The sequence below is a fragment of the Agelaius tricolor genome, unplaced genomic scaffold (genome assembly GCF_023055355.1).
Source record: "Agelaius tricolor isolate 1412-34295 unplaced genomic scaffold, bAgeTri1.0.p SCAF_16, whole genome shotgun sequence".
In the NCBI taxonomy this organism is placed as follows: Eukaryota; Metazoa; Chordata; class Aves; order Passeriformes; family Icteridae; genus Agelaius; species Agelaius tricolor.
Window position 1 is genome coordinate 20093844 of NW_027269276.1, and position 20945 is coordinate 20114788.

The window sequence follows — 20945 nt, forward strand, 5'->3', positions numbered from 1 at the left end:
GGTACTCACAGATACCCAGTAAGGTGCTGGAGAGCATGGCAACAATTTGGACATCTGACTTGTTTCCAGAGGGAAATGTGTGTGTGGGCACATTTTAAGTTATAGTGTATTTCTACATTTTCAATGAAAACAGTTTTGTAAATGAATCCTAGTGCATGAGGAAGATGGAAGATGTTTCACTGAGAATGCCAAGCCAGGTCCCAGAAAACCTCTTAACAAATACTTCTGTTTTCTTGGGAGTGAATGTGGATGGGGAGTTTCATTTAGACTTGAGGATATAAAATCAAATGCAAGTTAATTTGGAAAAATAAGGGAAATTTTGAAAATCTGTTCCCTTTGGAATTACTGGGATACTGTTTTTCCTTCAGTAGTATTTACCATCTCTTTTGTTTTGCTCCAAGTGATTTGGAAGCCTGTCTTGTCCACTGTTTATCTGTCACTTCAGCACCCTGGGAGCTAGTGCAGTGTCTATGAGAAATATTCTGCAGTGTTTATACATTGCTCTCACATATCCATTCTGGAGCAGTAGCAATGGCATCTTGGCAGTGAGGTGCAAGTCTGACCTGACCTCTGAGCTGATCTGACCTAGTCATCAACTTCCCTGTTAGTGTGTTGTAGGGTTTTCACATCCAAGAGATAATTCTAAGATATTTTGCCCACTGCAACTAGAACTGACTACAGCTGCCCAGGATCCAGGGCTGGATTCCTACCCCTCCAGGCACCTGAAGCTGTGACTGAGCAAGGCAGGCTCAGCTGGCTGAGCTTCGCTCCCCACAAACCGTAGGTTCCACCTGGCCTGCAGCTACAGCAGGGACCTCTGGCTGGGACCCTCTGCACCAGCAAGTGGGACAGCTCTACTCAGCCTCTCTTCCCCTTAGCACCTGGGAAAGAAATGGAACCTTTAGTTCTGGGGCTCATATTTTAACCAACACACTTGGCAAGCATATTTCAATTCCATTCTTGTAATCAGGATTGTGTGCTGCTTCTGTACACAGAAGGAGAGGGTCCTTGGCAATGAGATGAACATTGAATGTTAATTTCTCTCTGCAGTGTTGCTGTTCAAGGCTCTGTCACAGGTACCAATTGAAAATTAACTTCCCAGACTCAAAACATTTCTGAGGGTATTTAGTGTCTGAGCTGGGAGTTGACAGTGCCAGATCTTTAAAAACTTTTCTTCTCATGGTTCCTGCTGTGCCTCATAGCACTTTTCTAGAAACTCCACAGAGATGTGTTTGAGGGGAATTAGTGAGTTAGAGGGAAGGTGTTTGTTGTGTCATAATCATCACCCTACCCTAGAGCAGGCTGCCGAACTCAGTTTAGAGACTGGAGAATCTGTGCCAGGAAACTGAAGCAAGCTCTGTTCTACCTGAATGGGCTCATGCTGAGTTTTATCCTGCCTTTGGCCATAGGTTATATCTGCAGCTTTTACCAGGAGCACTTCAAGAAGCAGTGGGCAAACACCTGGCCAGAAATCAGCCTCCCCAGATGGATTTGTAGAGGATTGTTTGTGAAAGCTGTCCAGACACCTTCATGGGCTTTGCAAGCTGAATGGAAACGCTGAGCAAAAAATTCTGAATCTAGTAATGTGCATTTTAAAAACTAAAAATAAATTCATATAAGTTTAGTGCTAAAAGAAGCCCAGTGGAGCTAGGTTATGTCAATAGCTGGGTTATGTAATTTAAGAGCTACCTTCAAATTTTGTCAAATAATGTTAGCTTGGGTCATAGCTGTAGAGACTAGATTATTTCATTGCACAGCACTATAAAAATGCTATGAAATCAAACAGAGGTGGTCTTGCTGGCCCATATGTGCTTTCATACTAGCAATAAAACTGACAGGAAATTGGTTGGTAAGATTCAGATGAGACCAGATCAGAGGCAGAAGTCCCACTGATTTCAGCAGGAAAATAGATTTTACGTGAGCAGGAGATGGGGAAGAAAACTGTGTAATGTTGAGATCTCACCTCAGCCTGAAACAGCTGCAGGGATGTGTTCCAAAGGCAGAGAGACATTATCTTATTTTAAGATAAGCAGGTTTTACTTATTTTAAGTTTAGAGACTAAAGGAAAAGGCTTTTTAGCTTGTGAAAGAGATTTTTTTGTCACAGTTAAGTTTTTTAGTGGAAGACTAACTAGAACCCAGAATTTGAAATGTGTTGATGTTAGAGAGATTTTTGTAAATTCATATGCTTAGGTGACTATGCCAAGAGAGCTGCCTTGGAGGGATTTTGTGCACTTATAGAAAGGTACTAACAATTTTAAATCTCCAAAGACTTTCAGTTAGCTTGCAATATTAAGGGTATTAATTTTATGTTCCTGCTTTTTCAGTCTGATTAAGTGTTTATCTGTGCATCCAGTATAGTAATCTTCACACAGGGTACTTGTTTGTACTGCTGTTCTGTCATCAAAATAGAGTTGGAAAGGCTTGTGAGTGGCTTGGAGGGGTTTTTTTGCAAAGAAGGGAAATAATTTTATCTTTTTTTTGTGTACAGTCTTAGTATACTTAAGATTTTTTTAAATTAGTAAGGAAGATTATCAGTGTAAATTTCACATTGTAAAAAAAAAATTAATTAAAACCTTTACTCGTCACTAGGAAGCATGGCTTTTCAAGAAGTAATTTTACTAGTAAAAAAAAAGGCCATTGCAATTGTGTTTCCTGAGTGCAATAATTCCATATCCAACCTGCCATTGCTTTAGAGATGTGAGAACCTGAGATGCCATCCTGCTTGCAGTGTGACTGACACAGGTTTGTTCTGCTTTGGCAGCTGGAGTGCTACAAGTGAGCTCTCCTTCAGCCTAGCTGCACTTGTGTAAAGACCAAACCAGAACAACTGATTTTAGTCACTGTGGGGGGATAGAATGTAAGAAAACAAAGATAGTGCCAAAGGTAATCCCACCCCTGAGAGGTGCAGCTGTACAAATCACCAAAGATTAGGAACAGGCCTGCCCTTAACAGGCACAGCTGTGTCCAATAAGGATGAGTGCTATACAAGAGTGGGTTAGCTGGGTGAGAAGGGAGCTGGAGTTTGTTGTGTGCTGTGAGGAAGAAGGAGTCAGTGCTGTGAGGAGCTGCCCATGAGAAATCACTGAGAAGGATTGGAGCTTTTGCAATAAGATGACAACAAGTCACAAGGAAAAATAAGTGTGTCTCAGCTCCAGCTAAACTTACATTGTACCTAGAGCCTTTGAAGAGTGTGTTGTCCTGCAGGCTCCCATCTGATTTAACTTCTCCATTCAAAGCTCTTTTTAATTTTTTCTCTGTGATTATTGTGGTTTTGTTTCTGCTGGTACATTCCCAAAGTGCTAAAAACTTCAGAGTTACTGCAAATTTTTTATTTCAAGTTGGGAACAAATTCTGAGCAAATGACAGTACTTAGTTATCATGTGGAGACTGTGACCTGCACCCATCTAAGTCTCCTGTACTGGGAAGTGTTGTGTGTCTGTGTTGGTATAAAGATGTGTGTGCACACATAGATATCTGCAAAATCGATTTTTGTAGGTGGTAGGGGCAACTCCAGTTCCTTGTGCAGAGAGCAACATCAGCTATTGTAGAGAAAGAGTTTGTGTGTGCATCTGGCTGGACTCAAATGTGCCACCACAATTTCTTCCAGTGATTTCTTCCATTATTGCTTTCCTGAAAATGTGCCTGACAGGTCCTGTAGGATTCATTTTGGCTGAACTTCAATTTGCACCACTCAAAGTGTTTAAAATTGAGGTCAGTTTTGAAAAATTCTAGCAGTTTGAGAGGCACTGGCTGCACTTAGGCTTGGAGAATTGGTTTTGTACCTTTGGATGTGGCAGTGAGTGACAGCAGATATAAGTGATTCACTGGGTTCAGTGTGTTTATATGTTTAGACTATTTGGGGTTTATTTTTTTCAAGTACCCATTCAAAGCAGTGTAAATTTATTTTTTTCCTAGAGTTTACTTTACCCAAGTTACTTTTGTAGCTGTTCTGAAGCTTTCAGTTCTGAGCTTGAAAGAGTTCAAGAAGTTACACAGTGTAAGCAAGATATCCTATAGCTCTGCAAAAATCTGCATATTTTTCACTATGTGAGTGCATACACTATTTTTTTATATAATAATCACTGAAGTAGGTGACTGAGCTCCAAGAAATTCAATTGCAAATATTTTCAACCATGCTCCTTAAGTAGCAGCTCAAGTAACCTGACATGGTGATTTTTCAGTAAGAAAGTAACTCATAGCCACCATTTTTATTCAAGTTGACTTTCTTGAAAGAAGGCTGCTTGTGGCCATATCATTGGCATTAGTCCCCTTGTCCCTCACCCAAAGCCTTTTCTAAAGCTAATCTTCAGAGAAACCCATGCTACATTTAACTTTGGGATCTCTCCTGTGGGTCTCAAATTTAACCAGACACGGCCGATCTGAATATTTCCTGCATGTTAAACAGACCATTGTAAGCCTTTTCCTCCAGGCTAGATTGTTATAAATGCTGTTTATGATCCTGCTATGACAACTGTGAAGGACATGGCAAAGAATTTATCACAGGATTATTCATCCACCATCAGAATACCTAATAAGATTCTAAATGACCCAAGATGATAATAAGATCTAGCTTGTAGCAATAAGGTATTAATAAACTGGTTTTTTTTCAATAAGGAATTGTCCTGGCATCATTACCCTGACATATTTGTTTTCCTTCTATTTTGCTGGTAACATAGCTCTGGTGCTTTATACAGCAAATTTATAAAACCCCATGATGTATGAAAAATACACCACATATGAAGTGGAACCCATAGGTTAAAGTCAAGAGCATTCTGTTTGCCTATGCACAAAAGGACTAGATTTTCTAAGTCATAGATCCTAATTTTTCCATGTTCTTTCACTTTGTATTTAAAAATTGTATGTAGAAGAATACATGCCCTACATACAAGGCCATAATTCAGATTAAGAGATTTTGTCAAAATCATAAAGCCAGAAAGTGCAGGTCAGGTGATTAATGACTGGCACTGGAACCCTGAAGTCATCCTGAGCTGGAATCACACCTGCAATCCTTATTTGCAATGTCTCAGACTTTAAAACCATTAGCTTCCTGGGGGGGGGGGGGGAATCTTATATAATGGCATAAAAAGCTGGCAATTTCTGTGGCTTTGAAAATGACAGATGAAAAGTACATGAATGTGCAACTGGTCTGATTAGACAAATAGTCTGGGATCTTCAGGAAGACCTTGTATCAGTACAGCCTGTTCCTGGCACAGCTGACTCTGCTCCCCTCTCAGTGCTGGGCTAGGGAACTTCCAGCTTCAGTGGCCACCACTGGCCCCACAGGACAGACTCTAAATGGGAAGAAAAGACTATCTCAACATGACATTTCTGAGGAGGGGAGAGATGCCAAGTACAGGCAAGAGCAGATGAGTAAAACTGCTACTTATCCACTAACCCTATTGAAGTGGTGATAAAAAGCTACATTACTTGTTGAAAATGCAGAGCTGTTACAGCTGGTATAAATACAAGTTTTCCTTGGCTGATCTCAGACTCTTACAGGTTGGTTCCCCTCCTGCATTTATAGTAAGGGAAAGCATGAAACAGGTGGATTGTTTTGCTCAGAGCTCTGACCTGAGGCAGTGACAGAATAGTAAGTCCTGGTCTCAGTCAGTTACTCTGCCCATCAATCTGCATCATGACCAAGGTCATTTTCTTAAAAAGCCAAAGATGGCTGTATAGGTCATTATCACTTAAACTTTTATCAAAAGTTTATTCAAGCTGGAGAAAAGTGAGATTTGGTGCAGAACACTATAAACCCTAAAGCATAAAAGGGATTTGGATTATTTGAGCTCTGTGCTTTTTCAGTCATGTTCCTGGGTGGAGAATTGAGTGGTCGCATGTACAGTCAAGCGACCTGATGACCTTGCAGGGCTGGTTCATGACAAAGTAAGCTAGCATGGGACATAAAAACCCTTGTGTCCCTTTTCCTTTCTGAACTTCCTTTGGGAACACTGTCAGATTGGTCTGCTTTGCTTCTTCATCTGAAAAAGAAAATAAAAATATTTCCTACTTAAAGGGAAGGTGGTGAAGGCAACTACAAAAAATTACAGTAATGGACATGCTCAGACATTAGCGGAATGGAAGCCTTGTGAAAGTCTAACAAGGTCTCATTTCTGAAGCAGTAGCTGGTGTTGTGCATATTTGATTTTTCTTTCTGATGCAGCAAAAATAACCATTTGCACACCTCTTTCCCAAATGTAAAATAAAGATTGTGTGTTTCTATGGGTGCTGTGGGTACACAGGGAATATGTGCTGAAGTATGCAAGTGTGAAATTAAAGGATAGATCTGAACAGACAGTTCTAATTGAAAAAGGAGAGGGATCAAGGCTTTGATCCCATTTAATTATCTTTTCCTCACTGACCTCTGATAATTTTTAACCCACTGTTCACTGAAAGTTTCTGTTTTCTAACAATCCTCTTTATATGGATAAGCAGGTCATTAAAATAGTTGGGAAATAAGTAGCACAATATGTTATGTGTTTTTACATTTTATCTTCATCCTGTCTGATGGAATTCAACTTAGGCCCATCTGGGGTCTGTTAATGGTGCTAAAATAAACATGCTAGAAATTTGTAGTCACATTCATTGCTGGTGATAATTCCTTTATTGACCACACTTACCAATATATTTAAAAACACACATCTTCAGAATTTTCCCATGATTTACTCAAACTTTGTTAACATTATAATATGTGGAGATAGATTGAATTTTATGGAGAAGAGGCTTGTGTCAGCTCTGATGAGCTCTGGAAATAAGATTTAAAATTTAGAATTTAGAATAAAATTTAGAATTCTCTTTGCTTTGACAACTCTTCTATGTCACCCTTTCCAGCCTGATCAGCCCCTTTGTAATCACTGCTGTTCTCTGTATAAAATGTGAGAACACAATGGGGAGAGAAGATAGAGTGAAGAACAGGAGAAGTTGTATAAAGGAGGGCTGAGGGGAGAGGGTTAAAACAAAATAGTATTGTCTGTTAAACTGAGAAGAGTACTTGTTGCTTTGGGGATTGGAACTACAGTAAATTGCTCAAGAAAGGTGTTCATTTCTAGGGTTTTTTTTCTTCTGCTATGGATGATTTTCTGGAAAAATTGAATACTTACAACAGTACAATCTGGTAAAACCCCTTGCTGGGTCCAGCACCTGCTTATTGGGCTGTCCTTCAGGTATGTTTGGAAAAGGGGGTATTTTGTGAAAGCAGATTGTAAGAATGCAGCATGACCCTCAGTTGTCTAGGAAGCAGAATAAGTTTTCCCTTCCAGCTAAGAAATCCAGTGAAAGAGGATAAATCCTGTAGAGAGAGAGAAAAGCCAACACTATCTAAGCAAGCGATGAGTTGTGAAGTCGTTTGGGACCAGCACCTTGCAGGAACCAGCAGCATTCCATGAGTAATGCTGGGAACAACCCAGGAAACAGGAATCACAGCTTCCCTCAGCCTCTCCTTTCAGGAGATGTGTATGGCCTTACTGTTTCTCCACCTGCAGTTCCCATCTCTCAGAGGAACCCTGCTGCTCCACCAAGCACTGGAGAGCAGAAATGTCTTTGCCAGTGCTGCAGCCACAGGCTCAGGAGCTCTTGCACAGCCCAGCTCAGAGCCAGGCAGCAGCAGGCGGCTCTGCCAGGGAGGGGCTGAGAGGAAGAAAACCCAACCCGAAGGGTCTGAAATGGACGTAAAGAGCTGTAAATGTGGGAGGGGCAAGTAAAAAACAGGTTCAGCTGCCCCTCCTTGTGTATCAATGTCATTGATAGCCTGAAGATTTTGTAGGGTTGTGGTAAACCACAATTTATATTCTGGAACAGAAATGTGTTCTGGTCCCCAGTGTCTTGTATTTCGGACTGTTTAGGCTGGTTCTCTGCTGCTGTGTCTCCAAGGAGTCTTCAAATGTCATTCTTAATTTTCTCTAATTCTGCATGTCTTGCTGGCAGCAATGCCAACACAATAGAGAAAGTAGGCTAAATAAGGAGAGAAAGCATGTTGATTTTCTTCCTTTAAGTTCTCAAAATAAATTAAGGAGAAATATTTATCTCTATAGTATTTCAAATCCACTGTATTGCTTCATCTGCCTAAGTCTGCTTTCTCTGTTGTCCTATTTAGCTCTAGTAAGTCACAAGCATATTGAGGGCAAATAGTGGGTACAAATCTGACAGAAAGCTAATGAGCTCTCCTGTGATTATCAGTAAAGACTATCACTCATTAAATCTCATTTCCTGAGAAAGTCCACATGAGTAGAGGAAATTACCTGGAATAAAGGTCTAAAAACCTAATTCAATCAGATTTATAGGTGTTCTTGTCGCAACAAAATAATCAATGAAAACAGAGGAACTTTCTAATGAGAGCTTTTGGTTCCTGTTCAGAGAGAGGGGTCTGTTTCTCTTTTATTCAAGATTCAGGCAAAATAGCTGTCCTTCTCCCAAAGTAACAGGTTGATACACGTTGTATTTTCACTTTTCATTTTAGATGTGTGATACAACTGTTATAATAAATAGATGTTGTGTGCAATGTGACTTCCATTCAAAACTAAGCTTAAAAATATGAACCTGTCTTGTCCAGTTTTTGCTAGGCTGTGATTGCCTTGATGCAGTGTTTTCTTCTTGGAATGCACATCTTTGTGTGCTACATTTTTTGTATGTTATTTAGAGAGGAAAAGCCTCTTCCCTGTTGCAATGAAGAAGAAAAGCTTCCATTGATTTTAATGAGCTTTGGCACACCCTCTGATAGAGTAGCATTTAAAGAAGATTTTGTTTTGGTAGTTTTTATCTTTGTGTAGAGATGTGTGGACACAATCTCCCGCTATGTTGCATACTAACATTAAATGGATGTGACCAAGAAAGAGTTGGTGTGGTCTCATGGAGTGAATAGCAGAGACCCATCACTGCCTGACAGGTGAGGAACATGGGCAGCTCCTTGCATTTGTAATTCAGAGTGTGATCTGAAGGCCTCAGTAACTGAACTGATTTGCCTTCAAAACTAGATTCTAGCTGTTGGGAAGGACTTCAGCCTGACTGCAGCAAGCTCTGGGTTTGAACAGTTTAAATGATCAGCTTTCTGGGATACTGTGCTGTGATGATATGGTTGATCCTGTCTAGGCACACAGGTTGTGGTAATTGGGAATGGGTGCAGCTGTGAGCAGCAGGTGAGCAGCACTGCCAGCAATGAGCCATGGAGTGCCCAGGGGCACTGAGCAACCACCAAAGGGAGCAGAGGGCACCCAGGGGCAATGCATCAGCATGAGGGGTGTAAAAGGTTGGGCTGAAGAGCAAGAGGAGCAGATGCTGGCAGCCTTGTGCAGAGGTGAGGTGTTCCTCTGGGTGGGCAGACTCCTGAGGCCCTGTGATGAGGTGTGGTGTTACTGTGTGTGGGTGAATGCTTAAAGCCTTCTCAAATTGTATGGGGATACTCTGTGTATTGTGCCTGTCTCAGCTCTGACACGTGCAACAGTCCTGCTGACACTAATTTATCTTGGAACAGGGAGATTAAAATAATATAACCGTTTACCAAACAGAAATGTATCGTTTAGTTTGATCTCACAAGCCTGGGTCAGAAATGAGCACAAGTTGAATATCTGGGGAATAAGAACCCTGATGCCTTTCTGAACAGCTCTGAGTTTTTTTCAGGGTTTTCATCTGAACTTTTAGGTATATAAAAGCACCTAATTATTTGCTTAATTCGAATCCACTTCTCCAGGAATGAGAATGAGGAATTTTGATGTTTTATCCAGACACAGTTTGAAGAACATGACATAAAAATGAATGTAGGAGATGTGCCTTTCATGTGGACACCTTAGCAACTCCATGTTAGGAATTCCATTTTTGTATGCGTTTCCAGAGTTGAGTTTTTGCTGAAGAGCTATTTCCCTCCACTTTAGCTGTTCCCAGTTCCATCCTGCACATTACATGTCATCTGTGGGATGTGTCATTCAGGAATTAAAGAAAAACCCTAGGAAAATATGCTGCTGTTTATAACTTGAAAAAGCATTTATTAATGTGAAGATATAAAGTAGGACTTAGAGAGAAGCAGTTGTTTATGTGCTATGAATCACACTTTTCTGTTTGGGAAATGAAAGTTATTTAGAGATTCTGTGTGTTTGTCAATGGAATTTGCTCTGGGACTGTTTTATAATGACAAAAGAAATTCTGTGCAATGTGCAGTACAAAGATGAGGAAAATTATGATTTCTTACTCTACTGGAGAGCACAGCCAAAGAAACAAAGGAGTTAGAGAAGTGTAAATGTTATTCTGGTAATATAATCTGAAATGATGCTTCAAAAATGCTATTTTTAACCCTGTGGTGGGAAAGACTTTGCACCACCATCAGTGAGTAAGTTTCATAATCTAGCATGTGTGAAAGTCTGCAGCTTTCCATGACAGTTTAAGTTAAAAATCTGTAAAGGATGGGAAAGTCAGAAGATTATCTTGAGGGTTTTGCTGGTTTGTTTTTTCTTGTGTTTTTTCTTGGTTTTTTTTTTATATTGGAAATTGAAGCTTAATATCTGAAAGACTAAAATGATAAAGCGTTACAAGGAAATGTTTGGAAGGGCTCCAGAGTTATAATACTGCAGCCTGAAGGAGTCTCTTTAAAACTCTGGTGTCCTCTAAACTGTCTTGATTACATTCTGCTCCTAAACTGGCAGGATTGGGAGCACAGCTTTGCATAAGGATGTACAGGGCATTTTATATGGATCACACTGGGATTATGGCAAGAAGCGATGTCAAAATAAGTAAACAACCATTCCATGTATTTTCTTGAAAGCACATCTATATTGTAGTCTCAAAGCTTTTGGGCTATGTAGGGGATCTTGATTGTTCTGTTTATTGGTGTCTGACAACAGCAGTCAAAGATCTTGCTGGTGGTACTTGGGGGGTAATGTATAATATCATATTAGTGAACAAAAGGTTCTTGTGCTAATCCTCTGAAGGCTTTTGGTTTGGAAAAAGGCCGTTGAGAGCTATACTAAAGTCTAGAGAGGTTGATTGGTTGTGTGATATGAATAACTCAGTTTAATGCCAGCATCACATTGGAACCAAACTCCTCCAGGCTGATTCGCTGCCTCATTAGAGGCCAGTGAAATTCCTTCAGCATCAAGTGTTTAGGTGTGTTTTGTTTTGCAGACATTCTATTTCTGTGTAAAGTGTAGAATTTTCAAAAATGTCTGGAAAAAGGGGACTACAAGAAGACAATCCCAAGAAACAGACCAATGTCAGCCATGTGCAAGCAGAATTTTGGTCAAAGGCTGAAGAACGTGTGATGAAGGGGAAGGGGCTCTGATACATTGATAGCATTGAAGCATAATCAATTTATACACTATCTACAATTTACATATATTTAGATAAGCCTGAAATCCATCAGATTACCCTGTCATAAGCACACACTGGGTATTTGTTCCACCTAATCCTCACTGCTAGTTCAGACTCTCCAGACAGTAACCATAGAAGGTTACTCAATTACCATCTCAAAACTATTATTAAGCTAAATATGGACATCTTGCCCATCAGTTAATCTGCCTGTCATTTTGTCCACCTCTCCTTGTGCAAGAGGACTGGATTTTTGGCAAAGTGATAATAAAATGGTACCAATGTCCAATTTTTCAAATCAAAAGCTAGAACTCTGCTTGGGGGCTCCATTTTCTTTCTAAGAGTCTAATGAGAAGGGACAGGCAATTATTATTATTTATTTCACTAATTAGCTGGATAATCATTCATTGTAAAACGCTTTAGTGTTAGAAATATGTTCCTTGTACACTTTGTTTAGCAGTTTCCTTTTTATCAGACTGAACCACTGTGCGACATCTATTATTAGTGGGGCAATGGGGGCCACTTGAAAAAAAAAGGAAAAAAAAACCAGAGGAATATTTTTTGATCTACAAAGATAATGCAACAAGAAGCAACAGTCCATAAAAACATCTCCTTTCAGTCTCTGAAGACATAATGCTTTATGATAACCATAAAACATTTTAGTGCAAAATAAATTGCTGTCCTATTCAAATTCTTAAATGTACTACAGTGGATGTCACTGAAGACATACAGCTATTTTTTCCAATACTGAGATATATTTTATCATAATTTGTAGTGTAGGTGACAACCTTGCACACATGATTGCCTTTTCTTGCTTAGTTAGCTTGCCAAGGTCAGAGTCCTTTGGCCTTTTATGGATGTAGAACTATTAGGAAATAAACAGGATAACCAAGTAGTGTAAAGACAAAACTTGTTTCCTTGACTGGTTAGTCATATACCCCTAAAGATTTCATAGTGTTCTGAGTGTATACTTACAGGAAATTATTTCTTTTTAAGTGCTATAATGAACTCTTCTCACTTCTAAAACACATAGGCAATTTTTCTCATTTTCTATCTTTTGTTCGTTCTTTCTTTCTTTCTAATTTTTGTTTAGTTATGTTTTCTCTTTTCCAGCTAGTGAATGGCCTATTGATTTTGGAGCTGCTGTGAGGAGAACAAGGAGTAGCAATTAATGGGAAATACTGCAGCTACAGGTTAGCCCAGAAGCCTTGAGCCAGGTAAGCACCTCAATTTCCTCATAGCTGAATTCTTCTGTTGTCATTTCACATTGCACCACTGGTGAGGTCCTTGGAACACAGTCTCAAGGAGCTTCTAGAATTTCATGTTCACTTTTTGCATCAAAGCAGCAGAGAAGAGAGTTTATTCTAAAGTATTTTTGTGTTACTTCTGCTGATGATTATGCCTATAAAGGACTGCATGGAAAGGGTGTAGGAAATGTAATAACAGTGACCTATTTAGTAAAATCATTGAGGAAATACATCCCGTCCCCATTTGCCTTAGCTGGTTTGTTTAGATCTGATATGAAGTGTCATAATTTATTGAATGGAATGGGAAAAAAAATTAATTGCTAAAGTCTCTATGGAACCATAGAAATATTGGTTGGTGACATTTCTGTAAGTTCTATACTAGTGTGAAGGAGTAAATGTAAAATGCATTTTATATGTTTCCCTTTAAAATACACTGAAGTTTTTGAAATAGAAAATGGGTTACAACAAGACTTTACCTTCTCTCTTGAGTTGTTGGGATAAAATTGTGCCTCAAAGGTTACCAGTAGGGTCATTAATGTAAATAAAAATTGAGCCATTAATGTGGATTTATTTATGTGTTGATTTGTGTGGTGATGATGTATTTAATTTTTTTTGCAACTGTGGTGTCGAAGGTCGTTTCTTCCATGTTTAGTGTGAACACAGGCTGCTAGCATCCAAGGTCTTACCAATACCCTGGAAGATTGGGTGTAAAATTGTCTGGTAGTTTGCTTCAAATGAGTGCTCCCCAGATGAAGGATCCAACTTGAAAAGTTCAGAAATCCATAGAGATTTGATGATTTGGAAGAATGATATTTGAGTTTGTAATTGTGTGAGCCAGCTCCTGTGAGACTCTTGGCAGGAGGATAAGAATTTCCATTCTTTCTTTTACTGTTGCTTCCAATGAGTCATATTCATTTAAAAATGGCTTATCAAAGGCTTTTAATTACTTTCTGTGTTACCAATATGGTGAAGGTGGTACTTCAATGCAGAGTGCCAGCCAATAACTGGATAAGAGAGGGTTATGAACAACCTTTTGGACTCAACCATATGTTTCAGCATCTATGAGGTATGTATCCGTTATTAGACTATTTAGAAATGTGCAATTAATATAACATGACTTTCTTGATGTCTGCATAATATGATTGACAACCCATACCATGTAAGAAAATAGTTACCCAGGGAGATGGGGATATTGAGGCTTTTATTCTTTTTAAATGTTTTCCCATTTGTTGTTCATTGCTTGTTGGCAGTTTATTTTAGATTTTGCAAATATAAAAGCAGCTGCAGTAGTACTGTTTAGCTTTTGGATTCAACAGACACATATATTTTAATCTAAATGACAATATTTAGCAACAAAATTGCTTCATTTTAACTTCGATGCGTTTCTTAATCTGTGGGAACTATAATTTAAAAATAATGAATGCAACAGGGTGAATATATAGCTTCCATTAATTCCAAATACTGCTTATTTCCAGCACTTTTTAATTATTTGAAGATACTTCTCAATATATTTAACTGAAGTGGAAAAATCCTTCAAACCTCAGACCATTTACGATTGCTGGTGTATGTGTATCTGTAACTTTCCTTCCAAATTACTGAACTTCAAAGTAACATTTCATTTTGAGTATCTATTTTTCCTGTGTATTAGAAAGTGCTACAATAGTTGAAAAAGAAGTGAAAGATGCAGGTTTCATAAACAATGAACAGCAGAGGATGTGAATTAATATAGTGCTGGTTCTGCAGGGAAATTGTGTGAAAAGCTGACTTAAACCCAAGGACAATAAGATAACTGGGAGTCTGTGCTGCATCTTGCACTCTTATCCTGAAACAGCACTTTCTTGGAGAAACCAGAGATCCTGTGAGGGCTCCTTGATTGCCCAGAACCATCAACTTCAATGTCTTTGCACATCCTGTGTGCAGGCACGGGGGGAAATGTAAGGCCAGGTCTCACATTCTGAATAGTTTTGTTACCTGCACTGTGGATCTGGCATGAAATTTTGTCTTCTTCTCATAGACTGGTGCTCTCTTTTGATGGCTGAGACTACACATGGAGTTCCTTCCTTGTTGGTAACATAATAATTTACAAAATTTCATACTAGCCTGGGCTGGAGAGAGATGGCATAAGCCTGTTTATGTCATGTAGCTTGTGGGTGCTGGACACTGAAAAAGTGGGTAGCAAAAACTGTGTAATCTTTCCCATGTTTTCCTGACTGTACCCAAAATCTCTTAATAAGGAGGTGCATGTGCCTCAAAGCTCCCTCGTGTGCTGGGGGCAGGACTCTGATGTGCTGCGCATTTTAGAGAGTGTCTGTACTTTACCAGCCTTATGGCTTGAAACTGAGCATGGGGACTGTGACAGGGAGAAAAACAGATTGATATATTCATGTTTCTCTTTTATTTTATTTTTTATGTGCTCTTGTGCCCTTGTTTTCAAATAGACCTGGGCCCTCATGAAGAGCTAGTTTGGACTTACAATGTGTTGGTTAATAGGCATTTGAGCAAATAAGCCCTACTTCCCTTGCTGCTTAAACAGAAAAAAAAAATTAAACAAAAAGATCTACTCGATTGCTATTGTTTCTGGTCAGCAGCTGGGTTTGCAGCATGAGTACAGGCTGTCTATTCTTAGGCTATGATTCCTCATTAGAAATCAAAATTCCAATTAGAGTAAACTCTTATGGCATCTATTGGTTTTTCATGAGAGTGAAATGAATGAACTTTTTAAGAGTCTCAGGGCAGCCTGATACTGACTGCAGCAGGCACTTTGTATCTGTTTAGCCATCCATTTAGTCAGCTTGCTCACATTTTTGCTGCCACAACTGCAGGTGGTGAGAGAAAACAAGCCTTGGGCTAAAGTCTACTTGTTTAGGGAGATGTGTGGTGGTTTTTTTTGCTGCTCTGCCATCTGAGCAAATTTTGTCAGCAAGGGAAGGGTAATGAGAGCTGGGAAAAGACATGTTACCTGGTGAATTTGTTTCAAGAGCTTTACCCGATAACTGACAGGTCTTTACTGTTTAATTCCTTCATTGACATCAAGGTTAGTTTTTCCTTTTTTTTTCAAGGTGCTGTGCACTCCGCGTTCTTTTGCATTGGAGCACAGACACTCTGGCTTTTCTCTCTTCATGTCTCAAGCTGACACACCAGCTCTTCTTATCTTTGTGCTGACTTCTCCAAACCTGTGATAGTTTGGGGTTCTTTTCCTCCTGTGTGCCAGATCATTAGTTTCCCTCCACTGAAGTCCTTCTGATATCAAATCCTGTTTTGCAGGGGCACTGAGAGTTAATCTCTCACAGGAACTCTACTCCAAGAGAAGAATGTGCTTGTGATTAAGCTTTTTAATTCCCTGTTAGCTGGTATTTTATTCCAGAACTATGTCTCCCTGTGGTTGCAAGTCCATGATTTATCTCTAAACAAGTGCCAGCTGCTGCTGACAGTCCGTAAGGGACTGGGTGACCACAGTGGATCAAGTACTAAAGTCTTTGGTCAGTTTCCATTCCAGGTATTATGAAAATTTTCCATTTTGGAGTTTAAATGGGCAAATAAACCATAAGGAAGCTGGCTTGTGTACATAAACACTTCATGGTGGGCAGTGGTTCATGTAGAGGATATCTGACCAAAACAACTTCCCATAGGGAAAGAGTAAACACTAATTATTTGTGTCTGGCTGCACTACAGGCAACTGGTACGTTAGATACATGGTGTGGTTCTCTTTTCTGAGAGCTGGCAAGACTTCTGAGATGATCAGGAGAATGCAGTAGCTCAAATCAACCATAGTCCTCATAGAATTACAGTCTGACCTGGGCTGGCAGGGACATTACAGATCATCTAGGTCCACCCCCTGCCAGGCAGGGGCACCTTCCCAGGGTGCTCCAAGCCTCACCCAACCTGGCCTTGAACACTGACAGCAATGGGGCAGACACAGCTTCTCAGGGCAGCCTGTGCCAGGGGCTCACCACTCTCACAGGCAACAATTTCTTCCTAATATCCAATCTAAACCTGTGTCAGTTTGAAGCCATTCTCTCTTATCCTGTCACTCCATGCTCTTGTAAATAGTCCCTCTCCATCCTCCCTGGAGGTTCTCTGCAGGAGCTGGAAGGCTGCAATTTTGTCCCCCCATAATGTGGAGCTGTGCTCAAAAGGTTCAGTCTGTGTTCAGTTGAAGCAGCCAGGAGCTCCAGGAGTTTACTCAGATTGTGTTAATTGGATACCCAGCAATCACTCCAGCTGAAGATTATATATGTGAAATAAGAGGCACTGGTATTGTCAGAAATTTTGTAGGTAGGTGTAGGTATAAGAATTGTTCATTCTATGAAATCCCTTTATTTCATAGAAGTTAAAGTTGCTAAAAACTGCAGGCCAGCTACTGAGATTTTACCTTCCATGTCTTCAGAACATTCCAGCCAATTTACAGGCAACTGCATGGTTATTTGCAGGCTCAGGGCCTCAAAGCCGAGGAACCCAATAAATAAGAAATGTGTATAACTAAATATAGCACCGCTACTTAATCATTTCATTCCCTTCCACCTGCTTCCAAAGAAGAAAGTTTCAGGCAAAAATCCCTCATGTCAAGTTTCATCTCTCTTACCATATTTCTGAGTGAATTGCTGCTCCCCACTGCCCCTCCCAACAGGAGTTCACAGAAGTGCAGCAAGACCTTATTATTCTGTTTATGATAGGATGGTATATTCCAGTACGATGCAGTCCATAGTAAATCCATCTACAGAATTAATTCTGGGCTTGTGAGGAAGAGATGCAAGTAAAAGCTGTAATGATTTACAGTTTGAAGATGCAGCTGATATGAAAATAAACATTGAATCAGTTTCTTCTATATGTCTTAGTTCCATTAGAATAATAGCAGTAGGTGGCATTTTTCACATTTTAATTGGTGTTTTGCTGATTTTATCAGAATTTCTGCTGATCAAAGCAAATTGGCTATTTATTTATTTTGCAGTGATGCTAACTAATCAGTGAAAGTTTAATGTACTGTAATGAATTTTAAATATCCTCCTAGTCATTACAAGTGTGTGAATCTAGACTCTTTCTCGTAACAGTTTGAGTAATTAATTACTTGAAAAGCGGAAAAAAGGTAACATTTAATATAATACATTTTCTTTGAAATATTTCACTGCATGTTTTATAGTAGCATATCAAATTAGCAAAGAATAATTCTGACCAATGTATCACCCCTGCGTGCACACAACTCACTTAACCTGATTCTGACTGCATTGCGTTAGACAGATAGTAAATACCTAAACTACTAGTTTATTTCAGTAGCTTCTTAAATGATGGTTTTTATATTATTTATACATCAATGTCTTTGTTTTAGTTGGTTTCTTTTATGTTATTTGTCTATGCAGGATCTTTAAAAAGCAGTGACATGCTTCATGTCACTGTATTGTTTTGTACCAATCATGGATGCTATAAATTGTCCTCATGAGTATAAAAGAAAAAGGGAAGTTTAAAACAAAAAGAGTAATAGAAAAATTCATGTAGTTGCTCAAATTCTGAAAACAATTCTTCACATATCCTCTTGTTCGGGAAAGAACTTGAGCATTCATTCAGATATTTAGGGCTAGAGCATGTTCCCTGACTTAGTGTTAGTCTTTGAGGACTTGGTGCCAAGCTGAAAAGAGTTTGGTTTCAGTTGACGTACTGTTCCCGCACATCGTGCTCAGGCCCTGGCACACTTTCTGACACCACACTGTGTGTTTCCATGCTTTGCTCAGAGCTACTCTGCATTACAATGTCTTGGAAACTGCATGTGAAATGTGAGAGGAGTGCCTGGGACTTCGTGTGTTTGTATTTCTGGATTTTAGCTGAGGCAAGGCAAACAAACAAAAGAACCCTCCTTATTCTTCCTGTTGTGCTAAGAGTTAGTCCAGTTCTGCACTCAAAAGAGGCATATTCAGTTCTCAGAGTGCTGGGGGGTTGGCAAGGGACTTGATGTCACTTTAGCTTTAGTGCATACTTTCTTCTAAAGTGCCCTTTTTCCGTGGGATGTACGGAGTGACATGGATGAGTTCGTCAGCAGATGATCGGAGTTCATCCTTTGGGCTCAGGAGAGGTGACCTTACTTGCCTGTGCAAGGAAAACAAGGTGCAAACAGTCAATCCAAAAAAAGCTGTTTTACACTGCCACTCCAAGACATGAGCCCTGAGAGGGCTCTTTAAGAGAGAACAGAGTTTGGGTTATTGTAAAATGAGAGAATCAAGAGGAGATTTGTGCTGCTCAAAAGAAATATTTTACGTGTATTATTAAACACTCTTCAGAGCCATGGGAATCTTGCATCTCCATCACTAGATCACATGTAGATCCTGCTTATAGGGAGTAGAGGGGGTTTCTTACATGTCTGTTTGGATTGAGTGTCCAAATAAGAGATTTTAACCTTCTTTGAGAACATCTAAGTGTGAAACTGTAGACTGATTTCAAAGTGCAAAGTGTAAATACTTAAATTTCAGCTAAAGTAAAAATTCTCTTAAGGCTTATTTTATTTATTTTTTAAATTTTGGCCTCTTAGAAGTATGTGGAAGCAATTCATGAATTTTGAGGGGTTTTTTGCAATGATGTTTTAATAAACAGTAATGTTTTAATAAAACAAATTATAAAGTAATGAGTTGGCTACTATATCAGTGATTAGATTCTGAACTTGCTTGTTAAAATTCATCTTGCACTGTCTCTAACTGTAAAATAAAGACAGTTTAAAATGAAGAGTGAAACCGTGCAACAGAAAGCATCCAGGCTCATACAGAATTCATGCCTTCCACTAAGACTCTGTCAAGAGAGTCCACCTAATTCCAGTAAGATTTAGGTCTGTTTTGAGAAATAAATTTAGTTGGTCTGCAACCATTCTGGATTTGAATGAAATGTCACAAATGGGAATTATAACATAAATATCAAATTAACTTACAGGCAGATAGCTCCTCTCTGTCTCTGACCATTTAAGATCTTTAGACAGTCAGGGCTGGTCTTCCAAGGAGCCTGGGCAGGTTCTCCATGCCCAGCTGGAGCCTGCAGCCCCTGGCTGAAGCTGTGCAGGGACTGAGCCTGAGGCGCTCCATGACTGGTGCCCACATCTGGTCTCTGAGGTGTCCAGGGATGAGCTCCCCAAGGGTGGGGCTCTTCTGGGCCACTTGGGGTCTCAGGGACAAGGGGCGTTCCCACACTTCCTATAACCATGGCAGAGAACCAGCAGAGCTTCTGCAGCTTAAAAAATAATGGACAGATGAATATATGTATGAAGTTTTGATTATTATTTACTTCTAGAATCCACTGAGTTTTACCTTTGCTACCCCAGCAAAGTCGATATAATACTCCCAAAATAATACTAGTAAAAAGCTTACTTGGGGGCATTATACAAAAAGACTTACCAATTAAAGGAAAAACACCGATATATTGTGATTTTATTTGTTGTCTGTTGCTTCTTGTAGTGCACTTAACATGTAAAAAAGACAGAGCTGCAATTTGTGGAGAGAGGGAGATGAGACTGATTTTGTACCAAAATTTTTCCTTACTTATCAGTAGCAATGCTGGAATCATCTGGTCTGTTGGGGTTTGGTAGCTTGAGGAATTAATGAATATTCATTCCTTTTCCCTGGGTACAAAGTAAAATAACTAGTAATTAGTATAATATTTAATACTCCTATTCAAAATAAATAAATCTTTTGTGAAAAAAAATCTAATTATTATAATGTAGCAACTTCTGCGTGTGTAACTGGAATTGGATGTGCTGTTTTGAAAATGCTTTTAAGCCCTCATTTACATGTTTCCAGATCAGTTAATTATTCCCCTTGTATGCATAAAACAGAACTCTGGATTGTACTTGCATATATTATTCATTTTGCTATCTATCTTCTAAGTTTAGCTGATTCTAATATTTTAATTTTACATTATTATTATACCAGTGATATTTGTCTTCTGATGTGAAAATTATTCTTGTCTGCACTTAGCTTTATGCTCATTTTTAAATGCACTGGCTTACATGGTGCTAAGTGTGACTGTTACAACTTGGCTCTTGTGTTTTGCTCATCACTCTGCATTAGTCTCATCCTGTGTTTCTGAGGAAGCGGAAGGTCTCACATGGGGACCTTGGCCTTTGGCCATGAGGTCATGAGCCAGAGGAAAATGGAACTGGTAAAATGAAGGGCAGGAGCCTTGAATCTGGTCAGCAACGTCAGAGCTTGGGAGCTGCTCTAACAGGGCCTGATTCAAAGCTTGCTGGAATCTGCAGAAGGATTTGTGGTAGCTTTTAATAAGGCCTTTCATGTTTATCTCAACATTACTTGCTGAATTTAGTATTTCCCCGGTATCTATTTAGGTTGTCATTGCCACATCTAGATCAAGGCCATTCCTGGCTAGGGAAGTGTAAATGGGGAGGTGTTTGACACCAGTGAGTCCCACTGGAGCTGGACAA

At 39.5% G+C, this 20945-nt stretch overlaps 1 long non-coding RNA gene across 1 annotated transcript in view; it reads left to right on the forward strand.

Annotated features, from left to right (window-relative positions):
- The first annotated feature begins 12489 nt into the window (after positions 1 to 12489).
- Positions 12490 to 20945, forward strand: part of LOC139596627 (uncharacterized) — a 162095-nt gene continuing 153639 nt past the window's right edge. Inside the window, exon 1 of the long non-coding RNA XR_011681377.1 lies at positions 12490 to 12508. This is a non-coding gene — a long non-coding RNA (uncharacterized lncRNA). The remainder of the gene's footprint in view (positions 12509 to 20945) is intronic.